General features: G+C 35.8%; 1 protein-coding gene across 1 annotated transcript in view; it reads right to left on the bottom strand.

Annotated features, from left to right (window-relative positions):
- The window catches only part of CNTNAP4 (contactin associated protein family member 4), a 676,519-nt gene that overhangs the window by 501,013 nt on the left and 150,297 nt on the right, over positions 1–25,209 (bottom strand). The gene's annotated exons all lie outside the window — the stretch shown is intronic.

Raw genomic sequence — 25,209 nt, 5'->3', positions numbered from 1 at the left:
TAGCCTTATTATTAGCAATACTTCCTAATACCCACTTGATTTCATTTTCCAGCATATCTAACACCAGATTAATAACATTGTTTAGGTCATCAGTGATGTTCATCTCTTTCTTGTATGTCTTCTATGCACCTCTTCTTAATCTCATCCACTTCTTTTAAGTCCTCACCATTTTTGTCTTTTATCATGCTCATTTTTGCATGAAAGTTTTTCTGGATATCCATAATTTGGGAAAATTTTATCTCTGTCCTTGCAATTCTCTGGAATTCTGCATTCATTCAGTTGGTCTGTTTCTCCTTTCCTTTTCCTCTTCCTTCTTTCCTCAACTATTTGTAGAGCATGACAACCATTTTACATTCTTGTTCTTTTTCTTTTCAAATGTTTTTGGTTCCTGTCTCCTGTACGCTATTGTGAAGTTCTGCCAATAGTTATTCAGGTAGTCTTTCTATCTGATCATATCCCTTAAATCTCTTCATCACCTACACTTAATATTCAACACTGGTGTTATTTAGGTCACACCTATACAGTCTCATGGTTTTCCCCACTCATTTCAGTTTAAGTTTCATTTTTGCCATAGGAAGCTCATGATCTGAGTTACAGTCAACTCCAAGTCTTGTTTTAATTGAATGTATGGAGCTTCTCTGCCTTTGACTGCAAAGTATGTAATGTTGACCATCTGATGTCATCATGTGTCTCTACATATGAGTCACCTCTTGGGTTGTTGAAAAAGATCCTTTGCTAAGACCAGTGAATTATTTTGACAAAATTCTATTAGTCTCTGCCCTGTTTCATTTAGGAATCTAAATGCAAAGACAATGCAAACAGACAAAAGTAATTGTTATTGCAATTATCTTTTGATCTACTTCAGCACTCCAATTTCTTCTGATGAGTGTGACTTTTTTTAGTGTTCTTTCTAGAAGATGTTATAAATCTCCAAAGAAATGATAAACTTTGGTATCTTTAGCATCAATGGCTAGAGTACAGATTTCTATGATTGTGATGCTGAACAGATTTCCTAGGATTTGAACAGATATCATTCTGTGATCTTTGAGATTACACCCTAGTACATGACTAAAACAACTGAACAATAAATACTTTTCTCACTCTTATTGACCATGAGGGTTACTCCATTTATTTTAAGGAATTCTTGCCCATGGTAGTAGATGTAGTGATTATGTTAATTAAATTCACCTGTTCTCATCCATTTAGGTTCTCTGAAACTCAAGATGGTTTAATCTTCTTATATTCTGTTTGAACTCTTTCATTTATGGTAGTTCATAGATCTTACATGCCAGGTTCCTATAAATGTTGATCTTTACAGTATCAGACGTTTTTTTCATCAACAGATATATACACAGTTTTCTGCTTTCAATTATTTACTTCATTAGTACTGGAAATACTTGTAGTTGTCCTCTGCTCTTCCACAGTAGCATTTTGGACACCTTCTTACACTCATCTTTCAGTGTCATATCTTTTATCATTTTAATACTTTGTGTTTTTCTTGGCAAAGATGCTGGAGTAATTTGTCATTTTCTTCTTCAGTAGATCACCTTTGTCAGAACTCTCTATTGTGACTTGTCCACCATGGGGTAATCCTGTATAACATTATCTCATAGTTTTGCTGAACTATGTAAATCCCTCCATCACAAGTCAGTGATTCCAGAGGGGATAATTAAATTAAACTGTTTCAGATTTTTACTTATCTAGCCTTGTCCATTGAACTACTTTATTAGTTTTTTTAATGAGTATCAATTTATTTTGATGATTACTGTTACATAACATAATTTGAGTTCTGAAAGTGTTTTTCCTTCATTAATTATATTTCTGTTGTGTTTGTCCTTCATTCTCAAAGACGACCATGACATCAAGATGATGACATGACTTTCAGTTGACTTTGATTTGAATGAGGGAGGGCTGTGCAAAGTCACCAGCCTCACTTTCTCCTCCAGAGCTATCTGGGTCCAGTGGCCAGATATTCACCAGGTCAACTGGAGATGATCCAGGATACAATGGGAGACCCTGGCTGTTTTAGGCTAAGGTCTTAACAGCTTTTCACTTTTAGTGAGAAATATTCATTCAATGAATAGGCCTCTTTAAGTAGTTATTCATGAAATGGCCCCTTTAATGAAATAACACTGGGAGGGAAAGACCCTCAGGGTTCCTGAGTAAAAGAGAAACAGTTACTTTTTAATATTTATAACCACTCTGTGCGAGGAGGGCAGGGACTTATTGTCTAATCTATGAGCTCCAGAGTGAAATGGGCTTAAGGCTTGGTCTTTGAGCAGGAAATCTAGCCAGTAAACCCAAAGGAAAAAAGGCAGCATTTGGCCATCAAAGTGTACCTTTCCCTGGGCAGAGTGGGGACATGAGAGAACAGAAGAGGAGAGAAGGAGAAGGGAGAGAGGGGAGGAAGAAGAGGGAAAGGGAGGGAAGAGGAGCCATCTGACCACTGGATTCAAATAACCCTGTAGGAGAAAGTGAGGCTGGTGACCTTGCACATCCCTCCCTCACTCAAATCAAAGTAAACTACAAGTCATGCCATCATCTTGATATCATGGTCTTCTGAGAATGGACAAACATAATCTGTGAGTGAGTAGCAGCTCCTCTTCTCCCCTCCCATTCCCTCCCTTCCCCTCTCCTCTCTATTAAATATATTACAATAAAATAAACATGTATTAAGTGAATACTATATGTCAGGTACTGTGCTAACTCTTGGGGATACAAAAAAGAAAAAAAATTAATCAGTACACCCAAGAATCTGACCATCTAATATAGATAGATAATACAGAAAAGGAACTTTGTGCATTGTAGGATGTAGACATATAAATGAGAAGAGTATCAGAATGTAGGCACAATGACATGATGTTGCTGGAGCAGAAGACTAAATGATGAGATCTCAGGTGTTGAGCTTATTCTGGGGGAAGCATGATGTTGGTGGAGTCCAAATCAAACAAGACAGAGGATGGGAAACACATTTCTACTTTTTAAAGTAATTTTGTATTTGACATTCTTTTCTATTTAAAAAAAAGTATCTAGGTCTATTCAGAGGTCCCAAGAAATAATATAATTTTTATTATCATGTCAATGCCTAGCCATATCTTACAAATTATTTGTCATTCTTTAAAGGGTACTTTTTAATTGCATATCTATGTCTTGGATTAAATTGAATCATAGAAATTTCATAGATTGTTCAGTTATTCTAAATGGAATTTAAGTTTCTTTTAATTCCTTCTGGATTTAATTATTGAAATATAGAAATGCTGATAATTTATCCATTTATTTTGTATCTGACTAGTTCAAATTATTAATTGTATTAATTAGCTTCCTTAATAATTTTCTGCTGCTTCCTAAGTAAACCACTATGTCATCTGTGAATAGGAATAATTTATTTCACATTTGACAATATTTATTACTTTAATTGCTTTCTGTTGTTTTATTTTCATCACTAGCATTTTGAGAAGTATTCCATATTATAGTGGGTAAAGAGAACATCCTGGCATTAACCTTGTATTTAGTAGAATGAATTATAGTGTTTCTAGGCAATATTAGTGTGTGTGTACAGACATATATGTACACATATGGTATTAAAATAGACTTTCTATGTTTATGTTAGTATAAGCATATTATAGAAGCATTTATATAGCATAACCGAATTCTATTTAGTATTTTTATATATCTATTCATCCAATAGAATAGGTTTTAATTATTTTAGTTTTATATGAATATGTAACTTATTTTCTTAATATTTAATAATCCTTGTGTCCATGATATAAACTCAACTGATTCAGTGGATAACTTAAAATTACATATTGTTATAGTCTACTTGCTAAGATATTGTTTAGTATTTTTTCAGCAATATTCATTTGTGATATTTATGTATTCTTTCTCTGCTTTACTTTTCCTTATTTCAAGCATTTACTTCCATCAAAAGCAAAGTACAATCAAAGCTTAGAGAGATGTAGGATTCCTGTTTCAGTAAGAAGGCAGATGAAATTCAATTTTATGCTGATAGTAACAATTCAAAGTGATTTTATGATTCCCTGAAAACTATTTATGGACCAAAAATCTATGGTGCATCACAACTACTCAGTGTTGATGGAGCCACATTGATTCATGTTAAGGATATGATCTTAGAAAGATGGGCTGAACACTTCCATAGTGTTCTCAACAGATCATCATCAATCAATGCTGGAGTCAGTCCCTCCTTAGCTGAACTCCCAGCTAAGTTTTGAGGGTCATTAGGCTCCTTTCATGTAGCAAAGCACCTGGTGCTGATTCTATTCTAGCTGAGATTTACAAGGTGGGGGAACCATTGCTCATACAAAAACTGACTGATATTTTCCAGGTTATATGGCAAGAGGAAGTTATCCCCCAGGAGTTCAAGAATGCCTCCATTGTCCAACTCCATAAAGGTAAAGGGAATAGATTGTCCTGTGACAATCACAGGGAATTCTCTCTCTTAGACATTGCTGGCAAAATTCTTGCCAGAGTCCTCCTTAATAAGCTAATCCCTCACCTGAAAGATGGTCATCTACCTGAGATCCAGTGAGGCTTCAGAAAGGTCTGAGGAACAGTAGATATGAGTTTGCTGCCCAACAACTCCAGGAGAAATGCCAAGAGCAAAAGAGAGGTCTATACACAAGGCCTTTGACACTGCTAGTTGTGAAGATTTATGGAAAATTATGTCAAAATTTGGGTGCCCAGAGAAGTTCATCAGTATTGTATGTCAATTTCATTATGGCATGTTTGCCCAGGTTTTGGATGGTGGACAATGCTCTGATGCCTTCCCAAGATAAAGTACCTTCTCACAGCCCTGTTTCATTCCATTGGTGACTTTGGATTTGACTGTGCAGCATGGGAGACACTGGCACAGGAAGACTCGGCATGGCATGCCCACATCAGAAAGAGTGTTGTGCACTACGAGCAGAGCAGAATTGAGACAGCACAAAGTAGACATAGGACGTGCAAATTTGGAGTACCCACCCCAAAAATTTATACAGACTATTTGTGCTCAGTTTTTTTTAGCCACAGTCGGACACACTGAAACTTCACCTTATCGTGGTGATGTCATATTGTTCCTCTTTGAAAACAAAGGACAACAGACAACCATCTTTCCTTATTTCAAGTATTGTAATCACATGTGCTTAATAAAAGTAACTTGGTGTAGTGACCACTTGATTTTTAAAGAAGGAAACAATTTATGTACCATAGCTATTCATTGCTTTTTAAATACTTGATTGATATTACCTGTAAAATCCATCTGTGCCAGAGATTTTCTCTCCAGTAGTTTCCTGTTAGCTTATTCAATTTCAGCATCTGGGTTTCAGGTGAGATCTTTATCTCATCTTCTGTTAACTTGGCTATGTTCTATTTTGTAGATAATCTTCCTGTTTCTTTTATATTTGTGAATAGTAAATTCCAATCGTTCATATCTTTTCTTTTGTAATTTGACCTTATGAATTAGTCCTAAAGTGCCTCATTTTCTGGATTAATTTTAGAATGAGCATCTCTTCAGACTATGATAATGTTCATTTTACTTTAATTAAGAATCACTGGGGTATATAGTAATCAGATACATGATGAAATAGCATGCCCAAGAGCAGCTATAGTGGGATAGACTCCACATGCTTCCTTATATTCCCCACAAAGTTGCTCATCCCAGGACCCAATAAGAATATTTCCATATAATTTGTGTTTCTTCATGGATAAGAACAATAATCATTTTCTGTGAAATTATATTTATCCCCAAAAGCTGCATGTCATAGACTTAGGAATGCTATGACAATTGTGAAAACAAGGTCTACATGTCTGGAATTTTCCTTCTCTTTTATTTTGTACCCTTGTTTTTCTGGACATTTCTCTTCTTCAGTTTTTGTACCTTTGCTGACACATCTAGTTAAATTCTTATTGAGCCCACTCTTACCTAGATACTTTTTTTCTTTGTAGATCTATGTATACTAATTGAATTTCAATGTGAAATGCAGCAGGGCCCAGCCAAAGACTATTACATGTTGCTTAATTGTTTTAGATAATTTGATTTTTCTGTTTTAATTAAAATAAAGTTTTTTTTTATTTTTTTCAAATTCTATCCCCATCTCTCCCCTCCCTTACCCCAAAACTTCGAACATTCTAATTACCCTTAGCAAAAATCTACCCTCCCTTCTAACATTGCTACCTTCCCTTATCCCCATATTCTCTTTTGTCCTGTAGGGCAAGATACATTTCTATACCTCGTTACCTGTATTTCTTATTTCTTATTTGTATGCAAGAACAATACTCAACAGTTGTTCCTAAAATTTTGAGTTCCAACTTCTCTTGCTTTCTCCCTCCCCACCCATCCCCATTGGGAAGGCAAGCAATTCAATATAAGCTATATATGTGAAGTTTTGCAAATGACTTCCATAATAGTCATGTTGTGTAAGACTAACCATATTTCCTTCCATCCTATCCTGCCTCCCATTTCTTCTATTCTCTCTCTTGATATTGTCCCTCCCCAAGAGTGTTGACTTAATTGCTCCCTTCTCCCATTACCCTCCCTTCCATTATCCCCTCACCCTGCTTACCCCTTCTCCCCTGCTTTCCTGTATTGTAGGATAGATTTTCATATCAAAATCAGTGAGCATTTATTCCTTCCTTGACCCAACTATGATGACAGTATGCTTCATGTTTTGCCTCTTACCTCCTCCCTTCCCCCCCCCCATTGAAAAGTCTTTTTCTTGCCTCTTTTATGAGAGACAATTTGCCTCATTCCATTTCTCCCTTTCCCTTCCTGATATATTCCTCTCTCATCCATTTTATTTTTTTATATATGATCCCTTCGTATTCCTGTACTCTCCGTCTCTCTCTCTGTCTCTCTGTGTGTGTGTATGTGTGTGTGTGATACCAACAACTACCCAGATGCTGAGAAAAGTTTCAAGAGTTACAAATATTGTCTTTTCATGTAGGAATGTTAACAGTTCAACTTCACTAAGTTGCTTATGATTTCTCTTTCCTGTTTAACTTTTCATGCTTCTCTTGATTCTTGTGTTTGAAAGTCAAATTTTCTTTTCAGCTTTAGTATTTTCATCAAGAATCCTTGAAAGTCCTCTATTTCATTGAAAGACCATTTTTTCCCCTGAAGTATTATGCTCAGTTTTTCTGGGTAGGTGATTCTTGGTTTTAATCCTAATTTCTTTGACTTTGGAAATATCATATTCCACGCCGTTCAATACCTTAATGTAGAATCTGCTAGATCTTGTGTTATCCTGATTGTATTTCCACAATACTCGAATTGTTTCTTTCTAGCTGTTTGCAATATTTTCTCCTTTACCTGGTAACTCTGGAATTTGGCTACAATGTTCCAAAGAGTTTCTCTTTTTGGATGTCTTTCAGGAGGTAATCTGTGGATTCTTTCAATATTTATTTTGCTCTCTGATTGTAGAGCATCAGGGCACTTTTCTTTAATAATTTCATAGAAGATGATGTCTAGGCTCTTCTTTTTGATCATGGCTTTCAGGCAGTTCAATAATTTTTAAATTGTCTCTCCTGGATCTATTTTCCAGGTCAGTTGTTTTTCCAATGAGATATTTCACATTTTCTTCCATTTTTTTCATTCTTTTGGTTTTGTTTTGTGATTTCTTGGTTTCTCATAAAGTCTTTAGCCTTCTTCTCTTCCATTCTAATTTTGAAAGAACTATTTTCTTCAATCAGCTTTTGAACCTCCTTTTATATTTGGCTAATTCTGATTTTTAAAGCATTCTTCTCATTGACTTTTTGAATCTCTGTTTTTAAAGGTGTTATTTTCTTCAGCATCTTTTGGGTCTCCTTTACCAAGTTGTTGACTCGCTTTTCATGATTTTCTTGAATCTCTTTCATTTCTTTTCCTAATTTTTCCTTCACCTCTCTTACTTAATTTTCAAAATCCTTTTTGAGCTCTTCCATGACCTGAGACCATTACACATTTATTTTGGATGTTTGGGATACAGAAGCCTTGACTTTTATGTCTTTCCCTGATGGTAAGCACTGTTCTTCCTCATCTGAAAGGATGGGAGGAGATATCTGTTCACCAAGAAAGTAACCTTCTATAGTCTTATTTTTTTTCCCTTTTTTGGGCATTTTTCCAACCAGTTACTTGACTTTTGGGTCCTGTTTCAAGAATAGGGTATATTCTTGGGATCTGTAAGATCTCAGTTCCTCCAAAGTGGCACAATCAAGCATGCACACTGCTCTGGGAGCAACCAGAAACTTTTGTACCCAGAATCTGGAGTAGTAGAGTTTTCTGGCACTAGGGGCTGAGATTCACATCAGCTTTCAAATTTCCCCAGGATCTTTAGGCGAGGGCGGGGCTGCCATTCAGTGTGAGATTAAAATCAGCTACTCAGTTCCCCCAGGAGAATTAAATGGGGGCATGGCTGCCACACAAGGCTGAGGTACACATAAGCTGCTCAACTCCCCCAGGGGCTTTATGATCCAACAATGAATGTGGATTGCAGTGGGAGTTGCTGCAACCTGATGTGGGCCTCTGCTGCCACTGCCTGAGGCCAGAGCTATGGGGAGATCCTGCTCTTTCTTGGCCACCTGAAAAAACCTCTCACCAACTTTTGGTGCCTGTGGGTTGAGGGATTTGTGATGCTGCTATTGCAGCTGGGGATTCCACCACCAAGGCCTGCTTGGATCCTCCTCCCACTCACCATGCCACGTGGCCAAGACTGGGCTGAGCTCTGCTCCGTGTCTGTGTCCAGTGCGACATACCTTTCCTGTTGGCCTTTCAAGTCAGCCTGGGATGGAAATATCCTCCACTCTGTTGTTCTGTGGCTTCTGCTGCTCTAGAATTTGTTGATAGTCTTTCTTTACAGGTATTTTATGGGTTGTGGGAGAAGGGCTAGTGTATATGCATCTTTCTGCTCTGCCATCTTGGCTCCGCCCCTCCTTCTTCCTCACAATATCTTTAAATGAGATCCCACCTAAAATTCTTTTTAAAAAACCTTATAATTTTGCTTATAATTTTAAAGTCTTTTGTTTTCTAGTTTGTTTCTCTAACTGTAAAAATTTCTTATTTCATTATTTTGATTTCTTTTGTTGATCATTTTTAAACTGAATACTCTCTTTTATTAATCATATTTTTTCTTCCATTAATGCATGCTTTTCAAACTTTATTTTTCTTCTGAAGATATAGGCTTAACTATTCAGTGGTCTACAAAACTCAGTAAGACTATAAATTACAGAATAATTGCCAAAATAAAATATTGGAGAGTGGCTTCTCATTAAAATTCCTCTTATAGATGAAATCCCAGGTCTGCATAAAAATAAAACAAAACTCTCTCTCTCTCTCTCTCTCTCTCTCTCTCTCTCTCTCTCTCTCTCTCTCTCTCTCTCTCTCTCTCTCTCTCTCTCTCTCTCTCTCTCTCTCTCTTCTCTCTCTCTCTCTCTCTCTCTCTCTCTCTCTCTCTCTCTCTCTCTCTCTCTCTCTCACACACACACACACACACACACACACACACACACACACACACAAAATTTCTTTGGAAAGAGAATTAGGAACTTTATTCCACTTTAGAGAGACAACAAAGAGGATTAGAAAGTATTAGAGAAAAATTACATTCTTTTCTTTTCATTTTAAAATATAGTATATAACCATGCTGTTCTAGGATATTTAAGACAGTTTAATTTAGAATCTTAAGGAGAAGGTGATGAACTCCCATACCCCTATAATGCTAAGATTTTAAGATGTCACAGTTCTCAATTGGATTCTAAAACTAGCAGGTTGAATTTGGAAGTTTGGAGAGAGCAATCTCATCTAGAAGTGCAAAAATCTCAGCCAGCTGCTTGCAAACCTACTCATCTAAAAAAAAAATTAAAAGGTAATTAGAAAGCCATGAATACTTTCCTTCCAGACAGAAAGGAAATGGCTAACCGCCTTGTCAGCATTGATGTTACCAGTCTTGGGTAGTAAGCAGAGTTAGGTTTGATGAATATCTGGAAGAGAGGAGAGTATAGCCATAACTGGTGATTTAATCAATGGCCTCATCTTCCTAGTTTCTGAATTTATTCAGCGTTCTCAAAAATGTCGTAGTATTTTTCCTGTTGTTTAAAGACGTAAGATTTGTGTAATCTCTGATTGAGGTAGATTCATTATGTCTTATTGTGTGTCCATTAAGCTTACTCTATATTGTCTATGATTCAATTCTTATTAATTTATAACTTGTATTTCCTTATTTTGTGGATACTATTATATTTTACCCCTCAGCTAGTAAGAATTTGGCCTATTTAGTTGAGAAAACATTTTGTAATTCTCCAAGATCAATTATTATTGCAATTCAAAACTACTTATTAATATGGATCACAGAATCAAAGCATTCCAGAGCTGTAAGAGACCTTGGCATTCATATTGTCTAACTCATAGCTAAGAAAGAATCTAAATACCTGGCAAATGATCATTTAAATATTGTTTAAAGAACTGCAGAAAATGGGCAACCACTCAGACATAAGTAGCCTCACTGCATTTTTTTCATAGTTCTAATTATTAGGAAGTTTTTCTTAACAGCAAGTCTAGATTTGCTTCTCTGAAACACCTACTAATTGCTCCTACTTCTGTCCTCTGAAACCAAACAAAATACATCTAATGATACTTTTGAAAGACAATCCTTCAAATATTTAAAGACAAGCTATGTTAATCCCTTTGAATTTTCTCCAGGATAAAAATGCTCAGTTCCTTCAGTCAATTTTTACATAACCTCAACTCAAGGCTCTTCACTTTCTGGGTTAGCTTGATCTAGGCACTGCATAGTTTATCAATTATCTATCTCAAACTTGCAATTTGGATAAGAACCCCACAGAATATAAATTCCTTGAGGACAGGACCTATTTTTGCCTTTCTTTGTATCCCCAGTGTCATCCATATAATTAGAGCTAATAAATACTCTTTGACTGATGCCTAAAATTGATCATGGTTCTTCACTTATTCTCAGAACAGGGCTGAGTACAGTAAAGTGATCTAGAACACTCAGTCCTGGAAATTATGCGTCTTAATACAACACAAAATTGAATAGTCTTTTTTTCCTATTATACTGTTATTTTATATTAAGCTTGTAATTTGTTAAAAACCTTTGTCCTATTCAAATAAAGTGCTATCCTCCATTATCTTGAATCTTTGAAATTGACTTTTTGAATCCGAATGTAAGATTTTATATTTGCCTCCCTTTATATTTGTCTCCCTTGATGGGAGAAGGTGGGAGTGGTCTATGTGTGCATTTAGTGGATGTCTCTTATATCAGAGTATCAGAAGTACCAGGCTGTTTTCTACGATATGAAGAAGGTATCCTATCACTAGTTCATTTGAGCTACAAACTAGGGTGGGCAGCATATAATTTTGCCTCCAGGTGATGGTACAGTCAAGCCTCCAGTCAAATAGTTTCATCAGAAAGGAACTAATTAACGTTGGCAGACACTACCAGTAGCTGCAGCATCTCCACAGTTCTCCAGAGATATTAAGACATACATTCTTACACTAGTCTCCCTCCTACCACCTCAGCTCTGCAGAAATCATGAGACAATGCCAGCCAAATTCAAAATTCATCTAGGAGTATAGAAACAAGAAAATGAAAAAAAAATATCACCATGTAATGAGAATTCTAGAAATCATGATTTGGATTTGAACTCCTATCCCACATTTGGAAAATCTCCTGTTCTTGGTGCACTTAGTTAGAAGACTTAAGCAATTAACTTTTTATTGACCAAATGATTAATTTTTTTAAAAAAAGTAACGTGAATAATTGTAAAAGACTGACACATAACACAACTGCAAAGAAGTTGTTGAATATTAATATGGTAAAGAAATTTCATAGGTCAGTTGTTATTCCCAAAGTTCCTCTTGACCACTCCCATTGCTTCTTAGGCACCAGGAGAATAAGGAGTTATGTGAACAAACAACAAATAAACTCTATTTACAAAAAGACAGGGGAAAAAATAAGTTCCAGAAGGTGGAATTAGTCACCTGGTGACATCATTTCAGTGGTTGATGTTTCCTAGCCATGCTAATCTTCTACTGATCCCTGGTGTCTATTTATAGCAATGACCTGTCTCTCCTCCAGGTCTCTGCTTTCAGAATCTTCCCCATTTCATCCTTCCCTAAATTTAATTCAGATTGCAATGATAGAGGCAGCTGCAGCCACAGCAATCAGAAAATATCTTCAAGTCTCCTGCCCTGTAAATGCTGCCAGTCTCAGAAGGCTCTTTCACCACTTTTAGATGCAAAGAATAACATGGAATGATAACTAATCTGTGCAATATCAGTCACGCAATTGATAAACTTTAAGTTTTTCTATATGCCAGGTGTTATGCTAAGCACAAAGATACAAAGAAAGTCACCCCCTCAAGAAAAGATATACATGCTTTCATGAGCTCATAACCTAATAGACAAACAAGAGGCAAATGACTATGCACAAAGATGTTATATTCAGGATAAATAGAAAATAATCAACTGAGGGTAAGGTACAGGAAATAAGATGACTGGGAAAGATTTCCTCTAGTAGGTAAGATTTAAGTTGGGAACTGAAGGAAACTAAGGGATAGAGAATAAGAAAATCAAGGAAATAGGGAAATGAAAACCTGTATCTATTTACAATTTTCCTCATTGTTTCATTGGACTATTTCCCATAATCAACTTATGATCAAGTGGTCTAACATTTAAAGCTGGAAGACACCTTAGAGACCATCTAGTCAAACTAACTCATTTTAAACATGAGCAAACTGACATCAAGAGAAGTTAAGAGAGTTATCCAATGCCACCCAGGGAATGAACATTAGATATATGAGCAACTGTCAAATCCTTTTTTGAACATCATTTATGTTAGATTTTGTCAAATTTTATAACCTATTTCAAGACACTTTTAGATCATATCTATCACATACTTTGTTGATTATCTCTCCAACTTTGTCTAATGTACATATTTCATAAGGAGGTGATTTATGTTTTTATCAGAATCATTGAAAAAAACAATAGATAATGCAGAGCCAACTATAGAGTCTTGGGCCCTATCCAATTTAACCTCTAAATTTAAGATCCATTGTCCTATGACGTCAAACTGTTAATGAATATTCTTTGAGTCTGACCATACAGTTAGTTCTGAATTCATCTAGCTGTCCTCTCAACTAACCCATCTTTCTCAGAAGAGACTCATAAGAGATCATATAATGTTATCATCAGATATAGTTAAATTTGATCTATTGCTTTTCCTTGTTCTACCAGTTTACTAATCCTGTAGGGAAAAAAAGAGATTAGACTAATAACACTGTTTCTATGATTCTATTACATGAAGGGAACATATTACTTATCTTTGAAAAGTACTCTTATATTTGTGAGTAAACTGTGAAATCTTTAATTATAGTCATCTGCAATATGAGTGAAGAAAAATAAGGGTTGTTTATATGTTTTATCAACAGAAGAAAAAGCATATTTATTATAGCACTTCTCCAGCTGTCTAAAATATTTACTGTGTACATGCCTGTAAATAATGAACAATATTATAAGATTGGGTAAGTGGCATTTAATTAACAAATCATACTGTTATATTTTTCTCTATTATCTGTATCTTTTCATAGACTTGTCCCCCAATCTTTAAGGAAACATCTTTATCACATGTATCTATCACATTGATTACTTACACATATGAAATTCCACATGGGATCTAATAATTCTGTGTTCTCTCTAAGAGATAATCATTCCATATAAGATATCTTTATTGTTAGAAATCTCGGAGGTGGAGTCAAGACGGCAGACTAGAAAGACATATTTACACAGGGTCCCCCCCACAACCCATCAAATACCTGTAGAGAGGGACTCACAACAACTTGTGGAGCAGCAGAAGTGGAGAACAATAGAGTGGAGGAGATTTCCAACCCAGGGTGACCTGAAAGGCCCACAGAAACATCAGTTGCACCAGATGTGGAGCCAAGCACTTAGCCCAGCCCAGCCTTGACCAAGCAGTACAGAGCTACAAGACTCTGGGAGGAGGACACCTCGAGGGCAGAATCTCCAGTCACAGTAGGGGGTCCTCAGATCCCTCGGCCCACAGGCACCAAAGGTCAGTGACGGGGTTTTATCAGCCAGCCAGGAAAGGAGAAAGGCCTTCCCATAGTTCTGGCCTTAGGCAGCAGCCATAGAGCCTGCATAGCACCTGTACTGAAGCATAAAAACCCTTGGGGGCATTGAAGAGCTGAGTCTTACCTCAGCCCTGGGTGGAGGCCCTGGCCCAGCTGGTCTTTGTCTCAAACTGAATGGTGGCCCTGCCCATCCAGCTTATCTGAAAATCAACCCCGACTGCTGACTTGGGAACTGGAGGCCTGGTGGCTGAGGAGAAGTAACTGTTAAAATTCTGGGCATAATAATCACTTACTCTGTCCAGAGCAGTACACACTTGAATGTGCCACCTTGGAGGAACTGAGATCTCACAGATTCCCAGAGTGTACCCTACTCTTGACAAAGGACCCAGAAGTCAAGTAACTGGTTGGGAAAATGCCCAAAAAAGGGAAAAAAATAAGACTATAGAAGGTTACTTTCTTGGTGAACAGATATCTTCTCCCATCCTTTCTGGTGAGGAAGACAAATGCTTACCATCAGGGAAAGACACAGAAATCAAGGCTTCTGTATTCCAAACATACGAAATAAATATTCAAAGAGCTCAGGCCATGGAAGAGCCCAAAAAGGATTTTGAAAATCAAGTTAGAGAGATTGAGGAAAAACTGGGAAGAGAAATGTGAGAGATGCAAGAAAAGCATGAAAAGCAGGTCAACACCTTGCTAAGAGACCCAAAAAATGCTGAAGAAAATAACACCTTGAAAAATAGGCTAACTCAATTGGCAAAAGAGGTTCAAAAAGCCAATGAGGAAAAGAATGCTTTCAAAAGTAGAATTAGCCAAATGGAAAAGGAGATTCAAAAGCTCACTGAAGAAAATAGTTCTTTCAAAATTAAAATGGAACAGATGGAGGCTAATGACTTTATCAGAAACCAAGAAATCACAAAACAAAACCAAAAGAATGAAAAAAATGGAAGAAAATGTGAAACATCTCATTGGAAAAACAACTGACCTGAAAAATACATCCAGGAGAGACAATTTAAAAATTATGGGACTACCTGAAAGCCATGATCAAAAAAAGAGCCTAGACATCATCTTTCATGAACTTATCAAGGAAAACTGTCCTGATATTCTAGAACCAGAGAGCAAAATAAATATTGAAAGATTCCACAGATCGCATCCTGAAAGAGACCTGAGGAGATAAACTGCTAGGAGCATTATGGCCAAATTCCAGAGTTCCCAGGTCAAGGAGAAAATATTGCAAGCAGCTAGAAAGAAACAATTCAACTATTAAGGAAATACAATCAGGATAACATAAGATCTAGCAGCTTCAACATTAAGGGATCGAAGGGCATGGAATATAATTTTCCAGAAGTCAAAGGACTAAAACCAAGAGCAAAACTGAGCATAGTACTTCAGGGGAAAAAATGGTCTTTCAAGAACTAGAGGACTTTCAAGCATTCTTGATGAAAAGACCAGAGCTGAAAAGAAAATTTGACCTTCAAACACAAGAATGAAGAGAAGCATGAAAAGGTAAACAGTAAAGAGAAGTCATAAGGGACTTACTAAAGTTGAACTGTTTACATTCCTACATGGAAAGAAAATATTTGTAACTCTTGAAACTTTTAAGTATCTGAGTAGTTGGTGAGATCACACACACACACACACACACACACACACACAGAGCACAGAGTGAGTTGAATAGGATGGGATCATATCTTAAAAAATGAAATTCAATTATGAGAGAGAAATATATTGGGAGGAGAAAGGGAGAAATGGAATGGGGCAAATTATCTCTCATAAAAGAGGCAAGCAAAAGACTTTTCAGTGGAGGGAAAAAGAAGGGAGGTGAAAGAAAAACATGAAGCTTACTCTCATCACATTCGACTAAAGGAAGAAATAAAGTGCACAATCATTTTTTTTATGAAAACCTATCTTACAATACAGGAAAGTGGGGCAGAAGGGGATAAGCATGGTGGGGGGGGATGATGGAAGGGAGGGAAGTGGAAGGAGGGAGAAATTTGAGGTCAACACTCTTGGGGAGGGACAGGATCCAAAGAGAGAATAGAAGGAACGGGGATCAGGATAGGATGGAGGGAAATATAGTTAGTCTTACACAACATGACTATTATGGAAGTCATTTGCAAAACTACACAGATATGGCCTATACTGAATTGCTTGCTTCCCAAAGGGAATGGGTGGGGAGGGAGCGATGAAGAGAAGTTGTAAGTCAAAGTTTTAGGAACTACTGTCGAGCACTGTTCTTACTACTAGGAAATAAGAAATACAGGTGATGAGATAGAGAATGTTATTTGGCCCTACAGGACAAAAGAGAAGATGGGGACAAGGGAAGGGAGGGATGGTAGAAGAGAGGGTAGATTGGTGGAGGGGCAATTAGAATGCTCGGCGTTTTGGCGTGGGGGGAGTGGAGAAATGGGGAGGAAATTTGAAACCTAAAATTTTGTGAAAATGAATGTTAAAAATTAAATTAACTAATTAATTAAAGAAAGAAAGAAAGAAACAAATCTCCAGGCACTTAAAAGTTCTTCAGTTTACTGACGAGAAGAGACTCAGCTGGACCAAGGAAAGGAAGAGCACTCTTCTAATAATTATTTTATATCTTAAGGCCTGCACATCACCATGGATGGTGAGATCCACCAGATATTCCTGGTGTATAGATGACATCAAGTCCAGGGACACTAGAGAGACTTATGGAAGAGTTTGACCTGACCATATATACAGGAAACAACAAGTGGATAGCAAAGATCAATTACAGAAATTTTAATACGCTTTTGGACACTCTTTAGGGCTTGTCTGATAGAATGGTTATCTTTAGCAAATAGTATGGGATAGACAATGAACTAGGCTCAGACTTAAAGAGAAGGATTTGAATAGACTCAATTGTTTTGAGGAAAATGTTAAGCTCTTTTGCTGAACCTGAGAGTTCCACGGCAGAAAGGTCCTGTCTTTCAATACTGATGTTTGACCTATATTGGGATATTCAAGTAATATAAAGAATAGCCTCTCTCTGTAAAGAACTAAAGAAGAATATTACATGGGGTAATGCAGAGGTGCAGAGTGACTGAGAAAGCTAAAATAACATATGACCAAAGTAGAACTCAGAAGAAGAAAAGGAATAAAGAACATTATTTGTATAAGAGGAAAAGAAGATTAACTGGTTATGTGGTAAGAACAAGGAATGACAAATGGGTAGGAAAAGTAATTCTTTTGTTGGGACTCTCACGATTTCAGAAGAAACAAAGGAAACACATTTGGCAGACTTGATAAGATGAACTTTTGGAAGAACATGAACAAGACCATTACTGGATGATCAGTGATAAAGAGATTTGTGATCTGAATTGCTGCTGGGAACTACTTAATTGATGTGATAATAGATTGACTTGAATATTTTTCAATATTTAATACCAATACTCAACTCGGAAACCTATTTAATCACACATTAAGAATAGGTTTTTTAAAGTTGTTTATCTCATTGCCAAGGCAATAACAGGTAAGGAATTTAAAAACTCAGCGAAAGAATGAGGAGCTACTAGAGAAAATTTCCTGGCAGCATGAAAAAAAAGAGCAAAAGCTAACAGTCTGAAAGCAAATCAGAAGGGGAAAAGCAACCTTAAAAAAAAAGCAAAGCAAGAACTCCAAAATTAAAATATGCTGGGGTCATTTAGAAATAATGTAAATATAAACAGTTCTGTACACCTCAAATGACTCTGAAGGGGTCACTGTATTACTGCAAAGAATAGCAACAGATTCTTATAACCTGAAATCAAAAGTAAAATGTTCTATTATTGTCAGTAAACACTATGTAATATGACAGAGATGTCACACAAATTAAACAAAAGATTTAAAATTGGTTAAGCAGAGAGGAGAGTCAAGATGGCAGAGTAAAGGCAAACACTAGCCTGAGCTCTCTCAAATTCCCCTCAAAACAATGTTAAAATGACACCTCAAAATGAATTCCAAAGTGGCAGAACAGGGTAAAAATAAAAATGACTTTACAGTTCAAGACAACTAAAAGTGTTGGCATGAAATGTCTGTCTAACTGGGGTGAGGGTAGAGTATAGCACAGCATATAATGTGTCAGCATAGGCCAGGTTCTGATAAGCCAACTGCAGGCACTGAGGGTAATTGAATAGAACATAGTGGCTACAAAAACTCTTAGAAACATATAATAAGGGGATTGAACAAATGATTACAATGAGATTACAGGAGACCCTTTCCTGGTGCTAGGGGCAAAACTCTATTGGTTTGCCCATATGTGTTTTTGGGCCTCAGTTCCAGGGTGAGAAGGTATACTGGAAGCAAAAAAGACCCTAGAAAAAATTCAAGGGCAGGAAATAAAAGTGATTCTGTTCATTTACAGAACAGAGCACAGGTCAAAAGAGTAATGAGTATATCTCTCCTTACATCACACTACCTTTGAACATTTGAAATTTTAAAGATCTCCTCCTTCTCCTTCCCCGAACTAGCTCTGAAAACAGAAACACAAAAAGCCTGAAGCTTGGGACAGTGTCCCTTTCATCTCAGCAGTAGAGTCCAACTTTAACCTAAAGCTAGAAGTCAAGGAATAGGTTGGAAAATGACCAAACAGCAACAACAACAAGGGATATGACCAGAGAAAGTTACTAAGATTGACAAGGTAAATCAAACTCATAAGACAAAAAACAAAACAACGACAATAACAAAAACAAAATCAGTTATATGTAAAGTCTCACATAAAAATATGAACTAGTCTCAGGCCCAAAAAAGAATTAATTGAAACTCTGAAAAAGAGTTTAAAAATAAAAGAATAGAGGTAGAGAGAAAATTGAAAAAGAAAATTAAACTGATGTAAGAAAATCATTAAAAGAGGATTCAACAGCTTGTTATAAAACTATACTTGGTATATAAAAATATACTAAAGAAAATAACACCACAAAAAGCCAGAATTGACCAAATGGTAAAAGAGGCACGAAAATCAAATGAAGAGAAAAATGTCTTGAAAAGTAAAATTTGCCAAACGGAAAATGAGATACAAAAGCTCATTGAATTTTGTTTCTTTTTCTTTTTCATTAATTTATTTGTTTTCAGTTTTCAACAATCATTTCCATATGTTTTAGATTTTTCTTCCCTTTCCTCTGATCTCCTTTGCCAAGACAGTATTCAATCTTATATGGGTTCTACACATTTATTCTTAATAAGCACATTTTCACATTAGTCATGTTGCATGGAAGAATTAAAATGAATGGGAGAAACCATGAGAAAAACCAAACCAAAAGAAAACATAACAAAAGAGAAAATAATCTGCTTCATTCTGCATTTGATTCTAAAGTTCTTTTCCTTGGATGTGGATGGCATTTTGCATTGAGTCCTTTGGAAATGCTTTAGTTCCTTGCATTGCTGTGCCTGACTAAGTCTATCAGAAACAGTCCTGACAGAAAAACTGTCCCTGTTAAAATGTATAATATTCTCCTGGTTCTGCTCATTTCATTCAGCATCAGTTCATATAAGTCTTTCCAGGTTTTTCTAAAGTCTGCCCATTCATCATTTCTTATAGCACAATAGTATTCCATCACTTTCATATACCACAGCTTGTTCAGCCATTCCCCAGTTGATGGGCATTCCCTTGATTTCCAGTTCTTGGTCAACACAAAACGTACTGCTATAAATATATTTGTACATGTTGATCCTTTGTCCCATTTTTATGATCTCTTTGGGATACAGTCATAGAAATGGTATTGCTGGGTTAAGGGTATGCACATTTTTATAGCCCATTGGGCATAGTTCCAAATTGCTCTCCAAAAGTGTTGGATCAGCCCACAGCTCCACCAACAATGAATTAGTGCTCCAACTGTCCCATATCTTCTCCAACATTTATCATCTTCTTGTTTAGTCATGTTCACCATTCTGACACGTGTAATATGGTGCCTCAAAGTTGTTTTGATTGGCATCTCTCTAATAAATAATGAATTACAGCATTTTTTCATATGACTATTTTTAATTTCTTCCTCTGAAAACTGCCTGTTCATATCCTTTGACCGTTCATCAGTTAGGGAATGGCCTGTATTCTTGTAAATTTGACTCAGTTCTTTATGTATTTTAGAAATGTGGCCTTTACCAGAGACACTTGTAAAAATTCTTTTTGAATTTTCTACTTACCTCCTAATCTTGGTTATATTTGATTGTGCAAAAACTTTTTGCTCTCATGTAATCAAAATTATCAATTTTGCTTCTCTTAATCTATCAATAATTTCTCAAATAATTTCTTTATTTAATTTAATAATTTTATATATTTCTAAATTACATACTACATATTATTATATATAATATTATATATTAAATTATTTCTTAAAAATTAGAATTGGATCAAGTGAAAGCTAAAGACTCCATGAAATATTAAGAAGCAATAAACCAAAATCAAAAGAATGAAAAAGAATAGAGGAAAGTGTGAAATATCTTATTGGAAGGGCAACTGACCTGGAAAACAGATTGAGGAGAGATAATGTAAGAATTATTGGATATCTGAAAGCCATGATTTAAAAAACAACAACAGCCTAGACGTCATATTTCAAGAAATCATCAAGGAAAGTAATCCTGACATCCTAGAATTAGAGGGTAAAATAGAAATAGAAAGCATACAATGATCACCTCCTGAGAGTTATCACAAAATGAAAATTCCAAGAAGTATTATAGCCAAATTCTCAAATTCCCAAGTCAAGTAGAAAATATTTCAAGCAGACAGAAAGAAGCATTTCAGATATAATGGAGTCATAGTAAGGATTACACAAGATTTAACAGCTTAAGATCAGAGGACTAAGAACACAATGTACTGGAGGGAAAAGGAGAAAGAAGTACAACCAAGAATCACCTACCCAGAAAAAGTGAGTATAATCCTTCAGAGGAAAAAAAAAATGGATTTTTAATGAAATTTAGGACTTTCAAGCATTCCTGAAGAAAAGATCAGAACTGAATAAAAATGTGACTTCCAAGTACAAGACACAAGAGAAACGCAGAAAGATAAACAGGAAAGAGAAATCATAAAGATTCAATGAATTTAAATTATTTAAATTCTTGTATAGCAAGATGACACTTATAACTTCTAAAACTTTATCATTATTAGGGCAGTTAGAAGGAGTATATATAGACAAAGTGCAAAGGTGTAAGTTGATGATCATGCAATGATATCTCCTCCAAAAATATATTAAGGGGTGAGAAAGACAGATGTACTGGGAGAAGAGGGAAGGGAGAAGGGGAATGGGGTAAATCTCCTCATAAAAGACGTTCAATAGAGTTTTTACAGTGAATGAGAAAATGAGAGGGTAGCAGATAAGACGAACCTTGCTCTCATTGGAATTGGCTCAAAGTAGGAATAACATGCATATGTTGGTTATAGAAATCTATCTTAACCTACAGGGAAGTAGGATTGGAGTGAAAGTGAAGAGAAAGTATTGTTTGAAGGAAGAGAGGGCTTGGGGAGGCAGGGGTCAGAAGCAAAATATTTTCAAGTATGGAAAGAGTCAAAGGAGAGAGAGACAAAGGGGGGGGGAAATAGAATAAAGGAAAAGACAAAGTTAGTAATCAAAATTGTGAGTATGTATGAAATAAAATCACCCATAATACAGTAGTGGATAACAGAGTGGATTGATTATGGGATTTAGACACACAGGTGATGATACCATAAGTACATCAGGGGGAGCATGGAATAGTTTATCTGTCAGATTTCTAAATAAGGGAAGAATTTATGAACAAGAGACAGAAAGCATTTTTTATTACATTAAATTATTATTTTTCAAAAAGAAAACCAATTCAGCTAGTATTAGAAGGAAGCAGGGAGGAAAGACACCTGGGGAAAAATTATAGCAAGTTGTTTTTGTTGTTGCTGCTGTTGCTAACAAAGGGCGCATTTTTCAAAACATAGAGAACTCTGTCAAATTTATAAAAATGCAAGTTATTCTCCAACTGATGAATGGTCAAAGGATATGAACAGGCAATTTCCAAGTGAAGAAACCAAAGCTATTCACAGTCATGCGAAAAAAATTTTTCTAAATTGCTATTGATTAAATAAATGAAAATTAGAACAACTCAGAGCAGAGGTACTATCTCACACCTATCAGAATGACTAATATGACAGAAAAGGAAAATGATAAATGTTGGAGAAGATGTGGGAAAATTGGGACAGTAATGCACTGTTCGTGGAGTTGTAAACTGATTCATCCATTCTGGGAAGCAATTTGGCACTATGCCTAAAGGGCTATAATACTTTTTACCCTTTGATACAGTAATACCATTACTAGATCTGTATCCCAAAAAGATTTTAAAAAAGAAAGGGAAAAGTACAAAAATATTGATAGCTTCTCTTTTTGTGTTGGCAAAGAACTAGAAATTGGGAGTTAGCCATCAATTGGAGAGTGGCTAAATAAGTTTATGATTGGGATGGAAAATTATTACGCAATAGGAAATGATAAGCAAAATGCTGTCAGAGAAGCCTAGACAGGTGAACATGAACTAATGCAAAGTGAAATGGGCAGAACCAGGAGAATATTATGTACAGTAACAGCAATGTTGTGATGATGATCAACTGTAAATGACTTAGGTATTCTTTTCGATACAATGCTCCAAAGTTATGATGAAAAATGCTATCTAGCTGCAGAGGGAAAAAAAAACAAAACAAAACCAGAAAACAAACTGGTAATGTTTGAACGTAGATTGAAGCAAATTTTTTTAAAGAGCATTTCAAACTCAATTTTTAATGCAATTTTTTTTTGCATTTGATTGAAAAATTTTAAAAATGAAGAATAGAATGTCATTCTGAATTATTTTCTTGACAATAACAAAATCTGACAAATATTTAAGTGCTAAATGTGTACAAGCCACATTACATACATAGAACGAAATTGTTTTACACAGACTGCAAGTTATATTGTAAGATCCAAACTTTAGATATCTAAGAAAGCACATGAATGCCTTTTAATAACACACACACACACACACACACAATAAATGAATAAAGAAATAATTAAGGTGTGTCTTCACAGCAGCAAATATTGGATGGAATAAAATGGTTTTGTCCACTCCTCCAACTATCTACTTTTGTCTCATCTATCAAGGCTCAAGTCAACCTCCATGAAGACTTTTCATGAAACCTTCGACCATCAAGACGGTGTGCATTGATTACTTCTCTACATTTCTATGGAGGTTAGTGTATGCCACTTAAGACAGATGGTATACTGCCTTGAATTTTCCTATTTCATTAATTCTAAAATCTATTATATGAAAATGCTCTGTTGTTAGCCTTATTTTCTCTAACAAATTCAAAGTTTAACAACAGCAGGAAGTATAATGCATTTCTTTTATTTGTCTAATAATATTTAACAGAATTCTGAAGATATAGTAATTTTGGAATATAAATCCTTACTGTCTAGTATTTAGAAACATTTGAGAAAATTTTTTTCCCTTGAACATTTTTTCCTCAGCTTTGTTGATTGAGGATAGAATATCAGAATACATTAGGACTCAAGAGACTTGGTTCTATAAATGCCTGCAATGAATTTGATGTATGACTCAGCAATTCAACCTTGGTCTGGCCAAGAGGTTTTTCTTATTGCTATAGATGCTGCAGTTTTTAGCAAAATTAGAGTTTTACATAGCGGAGTTTTCTGTGTCCTTCAATGATGTACATCTATGGAGAGAGAGAGGAGAGAGGAGAGAGAGAGAGAGAGAGAGAGAGAGAGAGAGAGAGAGAGAGAGAGAGAGAGAGAGAGAGAGAGAGAGAGAGAGAGAGAGAACAGAGAAACAGAGCAGAGACAGGAAAAAGGACGGAGAGATTCTTTAATTTTAAACAAAATTCTATGAATTTTTTATGGGTTAATTTCAAACCCCCGAATTAATTTTAAGAAGAATGTAAGTTTATTTTTGCTCTTGTACCACAACACTTACACCATAGTTTCTAATGTATGTCAAGCATATGCTCAATAAATATTTGTGGGCATGACTATATTGAATTATGATAAATGTGCAAACCAGTAAGAGAGGGTACACACACACACACACACACACACACACACACACACACACACACGTATATGTATATACGTTTGGGTCATATTAAGCACAAATTGGGTAGACTCATGCCTTATAGATGAAGTCTTAGAAGCAAAGTGAGAGTGAGACCCCTCGACCCCTCCACATGTGTATGTATATTATATATATATATATATACACATATATACATATACATATACATATACATTTACATATACATATATATACATACATATATATATACATACGTATATATATACATATATACATACACACACACACACACACATATATATATATATATATATACATATATATATATATATATATATGTATATATATATATATATATATATGTGTGTGTGTGTTTCTGCCTGAGAAGCCTCCTCCTCTAACATTGTTTTATTTTTCTCCTGTGACTTTCTCACATTTTCCTCCCCTGACTAGGCAGGCTTGTGCAAATACTGAATGCACACTTTTGCCAGCCTTTTGCTTCTTCTTCTGAGCTAAATGAACAAATTCATCTTCTACCATCTGAGACCTTCAAGCTTGCTCTTATAAAGAAGACCCTGAACACTGAGAATCCCCATGCATACTAGCTAACTGTCCATCTAAATTTTTTTCCTTCTGCAATTTGTCTCTGCTTTTAATAGTAGTGCTGTAACCTGTTAATAAAATCCAGCCTCTCCTATGCTCTCTTGCCAGTTCCTTCCTTGCTTTTATTGGTATTCCTTGCACACATCTTTCCAAATCTCTAGGTTTTCCCTTCTGTAACCTCTGTTCCCAGTTTTCACAGGGTCCCGTGCTTTCAGGCAATTCTCTTGCCAGGGAGGAATAAGGCAAATCCTTCCATTATGGGATATCCATTACATTCTCTAAAGCTCTTCTGTCTCTAAATAAAGTTTTTATACCCTGTGACACGATTGTATTGCCAAGGCAATATTCACAGCACTGATGGCAACTATGAATATACTGGCATGATTCTGAATCATAAAATACAACAGACTCTCCATATAGAAGGCAAAATAAAGTATTTATTCAAATACCAAAAACTGAATCCCAACACCAGAAAGCCAAACCCATGATAGTAAACAAGAAATCAATATACATTATCACTGCCGG

Source organism: Notamacropus eugenii, chromosome 3 (genome assembly GCF_028372415.1).
Source record: "Notamacropus eugenii isolate mMacEug1 chromosome 3, mMacEug1.pri_v2, whole genome shotgun sequence".
Classification (NCBI taxonomy): Eukaryota; Metazoa; Chordata; class Mammalia; order Diprotodontia; family Macropodidae; genus Notamacropus; species Notamacropus eugenii.
Note: the sequence above shows the minus strand (reverse complement) of the source record. Positions and strands in the feature narration are given on the sequence as shown.